The 6623-nt window shown below is 41.9% G+C and overlaps 1 protein-coding gene across 2 annotated transcripts in view; it reads right to left on the bottom strand.

Annotated features, from left to right (window-relative positions):
• Positions 1-4328, bottom strand: part of rgs6.S (regulator of G-protein signaling 6 S homeolog) — a 173064-nt gene extending 168736 nt beyond the window's left edge. The window contains exon 1 of one of the 2 annotated variants that reach the window (XM_041574327.1): positions 4099-4328. The gene's annotated coding sequence lies outside the window, so the exon portion shown is untranslated. 2 annotated transcript variants of the gene reach the window in all.
• Positions 4329-6623: the final 2295 nt, after the last annotated feature.

Here is a 6623-nt window from a genome sequence, read left to right as displayed (position 1 = left end):
CAATAGATAACAGATAAGTACTACTATAGTTTATATAAACAAGCTGCTGTGTAGCCATGGGGGCAGCCATTCAAGCACAGGATACACAGTACATAACCGATAAGTACTGCTATAGTTTATATAAACAAGCTGCTGTGTAGCCATGGGGGCAGCCATTCAAGCACAGGATACACAGTAGATAACAGATAAGTACTACTATAGTTTATATAAACAAGCTGCTGTGTAGCCATGGCGGAAATTGAAAACCCGGCTATATGGCACAGGTTAACTAATGGATAACAGCATTAGACAGACAGGGCTTATCTTCTATCTGCTGTGTAACTTGAGCTTTTTCTCCTTTGAATGGCTGCCCCCATAGCTACACAGCAGCTTATTTATATAAACAATAGTAGTGTTTCTTAAGCAAACACAGCAGTTTTACCAGTGCAGGGCAACACTGCATTATATTTTCATTACTTTAAAACACTTTTATTTTTTGACGTTGCTGTTCCTTTAATAACGGTGTCCACAAAATGGCTCCTGCCTGCTTGTTATAATTATGAATTCCCAGACTGATGGAAACAAGATTCAAATAATTTATATAGTGTAATTAAAGTTCATTTTGCTTGACTAATGTGATAAAATAGGATTATGAATAATTCTTTTGGGTGGCGCGTCCCATTTAAGGCAGGAGTGCCCATACTTTACTAATGCGGGGTCTACTTTTAGTGATGATGTCCCATTATGTAACCTTAACATAATAAAGATCTGAATGAAAAGCATGAAATGTTTGTTGACATTGCCTTCAGATCTACTGATCATCAGCTAAAGGTCTACTGGTAGATCCCGATCTTCCTTTTGGGTACCCCTGCTTTAAAGGGCAACTAAAGTCTAAAATAAAATAATGCTAGAAATGCTGTATTTTGTATACTAGATCTAAACATGAACTTACTGCACCACAAGCCTAATCAAACAAATGGTTTATGCTTTCAAAGTTGGCCACAGGGGGTCACCATCTTGTAACTTTGTTATACATCTTTGCAAGACCAAGACTGTGCACATGCTCAGTGTGGTCTGGGCTGCTGCTCAGGGATCATCATAAATGATCAAAACAGCACAAGTCAAATAGTATCTGCCAGAAGCCGATACAGCAAGACTGATTAATAATCAGAATATACAGACTGCACTGGGTCTGTGGATACAAATCTACACAGTTGTTACAGGGAAACAAACAAAGCTGCTCAAGTTCATTTGACAGTATGATCGTTTCCCTGCACAGCAGTTAGGGACCATCTGAAGTTTCCTAACTGTAGCAGTCAGAGCAAGTAAAATGAAGGGTGATTTCACTGCATACACTCAGGTTCTTATAAAAACAGTACAGTACTAATTAAAGTATATTGGAGATAGGTTTCTTTTTCATTAACGAAAATAAAAATGGGATTTTATTTTTTACATCCCCTTTAAGGCATTCTAAAATGGGAATGTGATTTAATCACAGCATACGGCCCAGCACACTTTCTACTCCAGAGAGCTGAATACAAATACCTTCAATGGACTCCATCAATTAGTGCAGAAAATCAATGGCTGACCAGCCAGGAACTGGCAGAGTTAATGAAACCCCCTCATCCATCAGTTCAACCTGTGGCCCTTCAGCTTCAACTACACGATCCCTCCATCATCAAACACATAAGGATAAGGGCCAGGGGAGCCATAAGGGGGTTGGGGTGCAATTGTAGGGTCCCCTTAATTTCTACTGTACTGAAAAACAGCATTAGGAACTGCTGAGCATAGGGGGGCCCCACATGAAATAGTCCCAGGTCCCGGGCAGGTCACAGGTTGGTGAACAGGGGAAATTAACGCCTAAGCTAAAGACTAGGGGCCCATAGTGATCAGGGTTTTTTTTTGCAATTTAAAAAAAAAATGTCACCGTCCACTGTGTGTGTATTCTGTAGGGTGTAGCTGGTGTTTGCCGATTGCTGCTGACTGGGAGATAATTTAGGCAAGGCGGGTGCTGCTCCTGCCGTCTCTCTATATAGTAATCGTGTGTGGGCAGAGCCGGCTGACTAGTCTCTTCGGTGGAATTGGCGAGTAGCAGTGACATCATTGTTGTGCGATGAAGAAGCAGAATTGTCACACGGCTCTGGAGATGAGCTCACACTCGGCCCGACTCTCCGGCAGTCTAAACACAAGTCTAAATAGTTGTTGCCTAAATGTAACTTTGTCTTGTCTGAATCCTGACTAAATTGTCTCCCAGTCAGCACAAAGCAGCGAGGCACCCAACCACGTCCAGCTGCAGTCGGGGGGCCCTGTGGAATGGGGGGATCAGAGCCAGGAGGGGGGGTCGGGTTGTCGTGGGGGGCGGGGAACGGGCCCCTGTCTAAAGTGTAGCCTAGGGGCCTCACGTAGTGTTAATACACAAACACAAATGTGACACAAATGTAACACAGAAATGTAACACAAATGTAACACAGAAATGTAACACAGAAATGTAACACAAATGTAACACAGAAATGTAACACAAATGTGATACAGAAATGTAACACAAATGTAACACAAATGTAACACACAGATGTAACACAAATACAAATGTAACACAAATGTGACACAGAAATGTAACACAGACATGTAACACAAATGTAACACAAATGTAACACAGATGTAACACAAATACAAATATAACACAAATGTAACACAAATACAAATGTAACACAAATGTGACACAGAAATGTAACACAGAAATGTAACACAGAAATGTAACACAAATATAACACAAATGTAACACAAATGTAACACACAAATGTAACACAGATGTAACACAGTTGTAACACAAATACAAATGTAACACAGAAATGTAACACAAATGTAACACAAATGTGACAGAAATGTAACACAAATACAAATGTAACACAAATGTAACACAAATGTAACACAGATGTAACACAAATACAAATGTAACACAAATACAAATGTAACACAAATGTGACACAGAAATGTAACACAGAAATGTAACAAAAATATAACACAAATGTAACACAAATGTAACACAAATGTAACACAAATGTAACACAAATGTAACACAGATGTAACACAAATACAAATGTAACACAAATGTGACACAGAAATGTAACACAGAAATGTAACACAAATATAACACAAATGTAACACAAATGTAACACACAAATGTAACACAGATGTAACACAGATGTAACACAAATACAAATGTAACATAAATGTGACACAGAAATGTAACACAGAAATGTAACACAAATATAACACAAATGTAACACAAATGTAACACAGATGTAACACAGATGTAACACAAATACAAATGTAACACAAATGTAACACAGATGTAACACAAATACAAATGTAACACAAATGTAACACGGAAATGTAACACAGAAATGTAACACAAATGTAACACAAGTGTGACAGAAATGTAACACAAATACAAATGTAACACAAATGTAACACAAGTGTGACAGAAATGTAACACAAATACAAATGTAACACAGATGTAACACAAATGTAACACAAGTGTGACAGAAATGTAACACAAATACAAATGTAACACAGAAATGTAACACAAATGTAACACAAGTGTGACAGAAATGTAACACAAATACAAATGTAACACAAATGTAACACAAATGTAACACAAGTGTGACAGAAATGTAACACAAATACAAATGTAACACAAATGTGACACAGAAATGTAACACAGAAATGTAACACAAATGTAACACAAATGTGACAGAAATGTAACACAAATACAAATATAACACAAATGTAACACAAATGTAACACAAATGTGACACAAATGTAACACAATACAAATGTAACACAATGGCAGCTGGAGAGACACAAAGCAGCAGATTGTGTTATGATTTGTGATGAGCAGAGAAGTAAATCCCCCAGTTCAGCTCAGGAATGAGGATTTGCCCCAAATCAAAGTGTCATGTCAGCAGCCCCCCCACATTCCTACACAAGTGTCACGTGGTCAGTCTCACAGGAGCGGGGGGAGGGGAGATACCCCAATACCCTGACCCCTCCCCCACACACACAGTATAGAATATTATATAGAATAGAGGGAGTGAGAGGACCAGGCAGGATTATTACCTTGGTAACCAGACAATGTCTCCTCCTCAGTTTGTCTCTAGTCACAGACACGAGACCCGGACATTGTCCCACAGACTCCCCTGTAGCTGCTGCTCAGTCCGAGGAAGGAGGTGGAAGAGAAGCCTGAGGGTCGCCCGGAGACAGGTCCATCCCTATACGCGCACACAGCTGCTGAGGATGGAATAAACAGGACGAGCTGCTTCCCACCTCTCTCCTCTTCTTCTATAAGAGACGCTGCAGTAGACGGGAGCGCCCTCTGCTGGAGCTTTGCCGGCGACGTCCTTATGAGCGCGCGCACAGTAAACACGGAGCGCGCCCGTCGCTTGAGATACGGGAGCGGCAGGTGCAGCAGACTGGTCACGTGGTACGTTGTGTATATAACGAGCGCTTCTCAAGCGCGTGACTGACATTAGCGTGTGGCCTCTGTATGTTCCACTAGCTCGCTGTCATTTATATCATTCCTATAATGCCGATATCAAGCCGCCCATATACCTCCTCACAGGGCCAGAATCAGTTCTGAGGAAAATAGTCCGGCGACTTGAAGTGTAAAACCTACTTGTCCTCGATTTGTCCTCCACATTTATATCTGGGCCTGCGACAAATCTCACAAATGTTTTCCCACTGACAATAAAGTAAATCAGCCGCGGAATAAAATACTATATAGATATATATAGTGAATAAAGTACCCCCTATTGTAAAATATAAGGATATTATAAGTTACCGAGGAGTTTCATGACCATATAAAAGTACGAGGCCGAAGGCCGAGTGTTTTTATACAGGTCATGGAACTCCGAGGTAACTTCTAATATCCTCATATTTTGCAACTGGGGGTACTTTATTTATTATAATACACAAGTTTCAATGAGGCATGTGACAGAAATGACATCAGAACTCACCGTTTATAACTGATGACATCAGAACTCACCGTTTATAAGGATATAATTTACAGGATATTCATGGCTTTTGTGTATTATACATACATATACACTTCTTTTTCTAAAGTCATCTGAAGCTTTAGTGGCCAAACACAGACACAAGCTCCGATATCAGGGCCCGATTTGTGTCCATGTTGCCCTGAGGCCCCAATCGTATCGCCCGATGTCTGAGGCCTCACATTACGTGCGCATTCCCCACACGAGCGCAGCAACGATTCATTCCTAATGTAACTGATGCTCCTAAAATTTTACTGCCCTAGGCCCGGGCCTTTATGGCCTCACCACAAATCCGGGTAGGGTTGCCACCTGGCCGGTATTTTACCAGCCTGGCCAGTAAAATTGATGGCTGCTCCCAATGTTATTAATATGGAAAAGAGATAAATATATAGGAAAGCCGGTATTGTTTTCCAGAAAAGGTGGCAACCCTAAATCCAGGCCTGACCCATATTATTACAAAACCAATTTTCGTCGATGTTCAGTGTGTGGGACACAACACAACCAATATCCGCAGACGGCTTGGACATCAGTCGGCTCTTTGATCGGCTGCCCAGAAAGTTTTGATTGGAGCCTTTGAAGGCACTTGTTAAAGGAGAACTAACCCCCTAAACTAATACCGTGTCGGACTGGGACACCAGGGGCCCACCCAAATACCTTAGACCAGGGGCCCACCAAAAAAACTTAGACCAGGGGAACCACTCTCAGTACTATTATTCTTCTTCTCCTCACGCAACCTCTATTTGCCTATTCTGTTTTCTTTACATACTATAATCTATTATTCCATCTATTTGGCCTCTTTGCTCTCATAGAAATAGGAAATGGCATGAAATAAGCCAAATATTTAGCAGCATGAGGGGCCACTGACACCTGGGCCCACCGGGAGTTTTCCTGGTATCCTGGTGGGCCAGTCCGAATCTGAACTAATGAAAACCCAGTGGCGTAACTACCGGGGGAGCAGGGGGTGTAACTGGCACTGTAGCCGGCTGGAGTTAGCTGCAGCCGCAAAGTAAATGCACACGGACGGGGGGGGGGGCGGCTGCACGGCCCACACCAGGGCCCGCCCCCACCTAGTTCCGTTACTGTTAAAACCCCTACCCTCCATAGCCCCCCCCCCGCACAGGTGTTAATACCTGTAAATGCCCCTAAGTCTCTAATTACCCCTCGATGCAGAGTCAGCGCAGCAGAGCTCACGGGCGCCATCTTCACCGATTCGGGAGTCTTCAGTCAGTAAGTGGAGTATTGGCACATGCGCAGTTGTAGCAATTTTCCGGTCCCAAACAGCTGCACATGTACCGACAGCCGTGGAAATTGCCAAAGGGACCCAAAGATTCCCATTAGTAAAGTCGAATTTCCGGTTTAAAAACCCATTACCTTTTCACTCATGCAACTACATCTAACTTATCCATCCAATGCCATCCTGCTTAATCCCCTGTGGAGTTTAGCCCTTGGGGTCTCTAGAAATCACTTACACTTACCCTATACGTGTGGTTTATCTAAACACACGACATTTATATTTATAACATTTTATCTTTGTAACCAAGAGCGAGCGGCACAAAATAACACTGTAAAGTCCAAATTATGAACTAAATTCTG

Source organism: Xenopus laevis, chromosome 8S, assembly GCF_017654675.1.
Source record: "Xenopus laevis strain J_2021 chromosome 8S, Xenopus_laevis_v10.1, whole genome shotgun sequence".
NCBI lineage: Eukaryota > Metazoa > Chordata > Amphibia > Anura > Pipidae > Xenopus > Xenopus laevis.
This window is presented reverse-complemented; position numbering and strand designations above follow the sequence as displayed.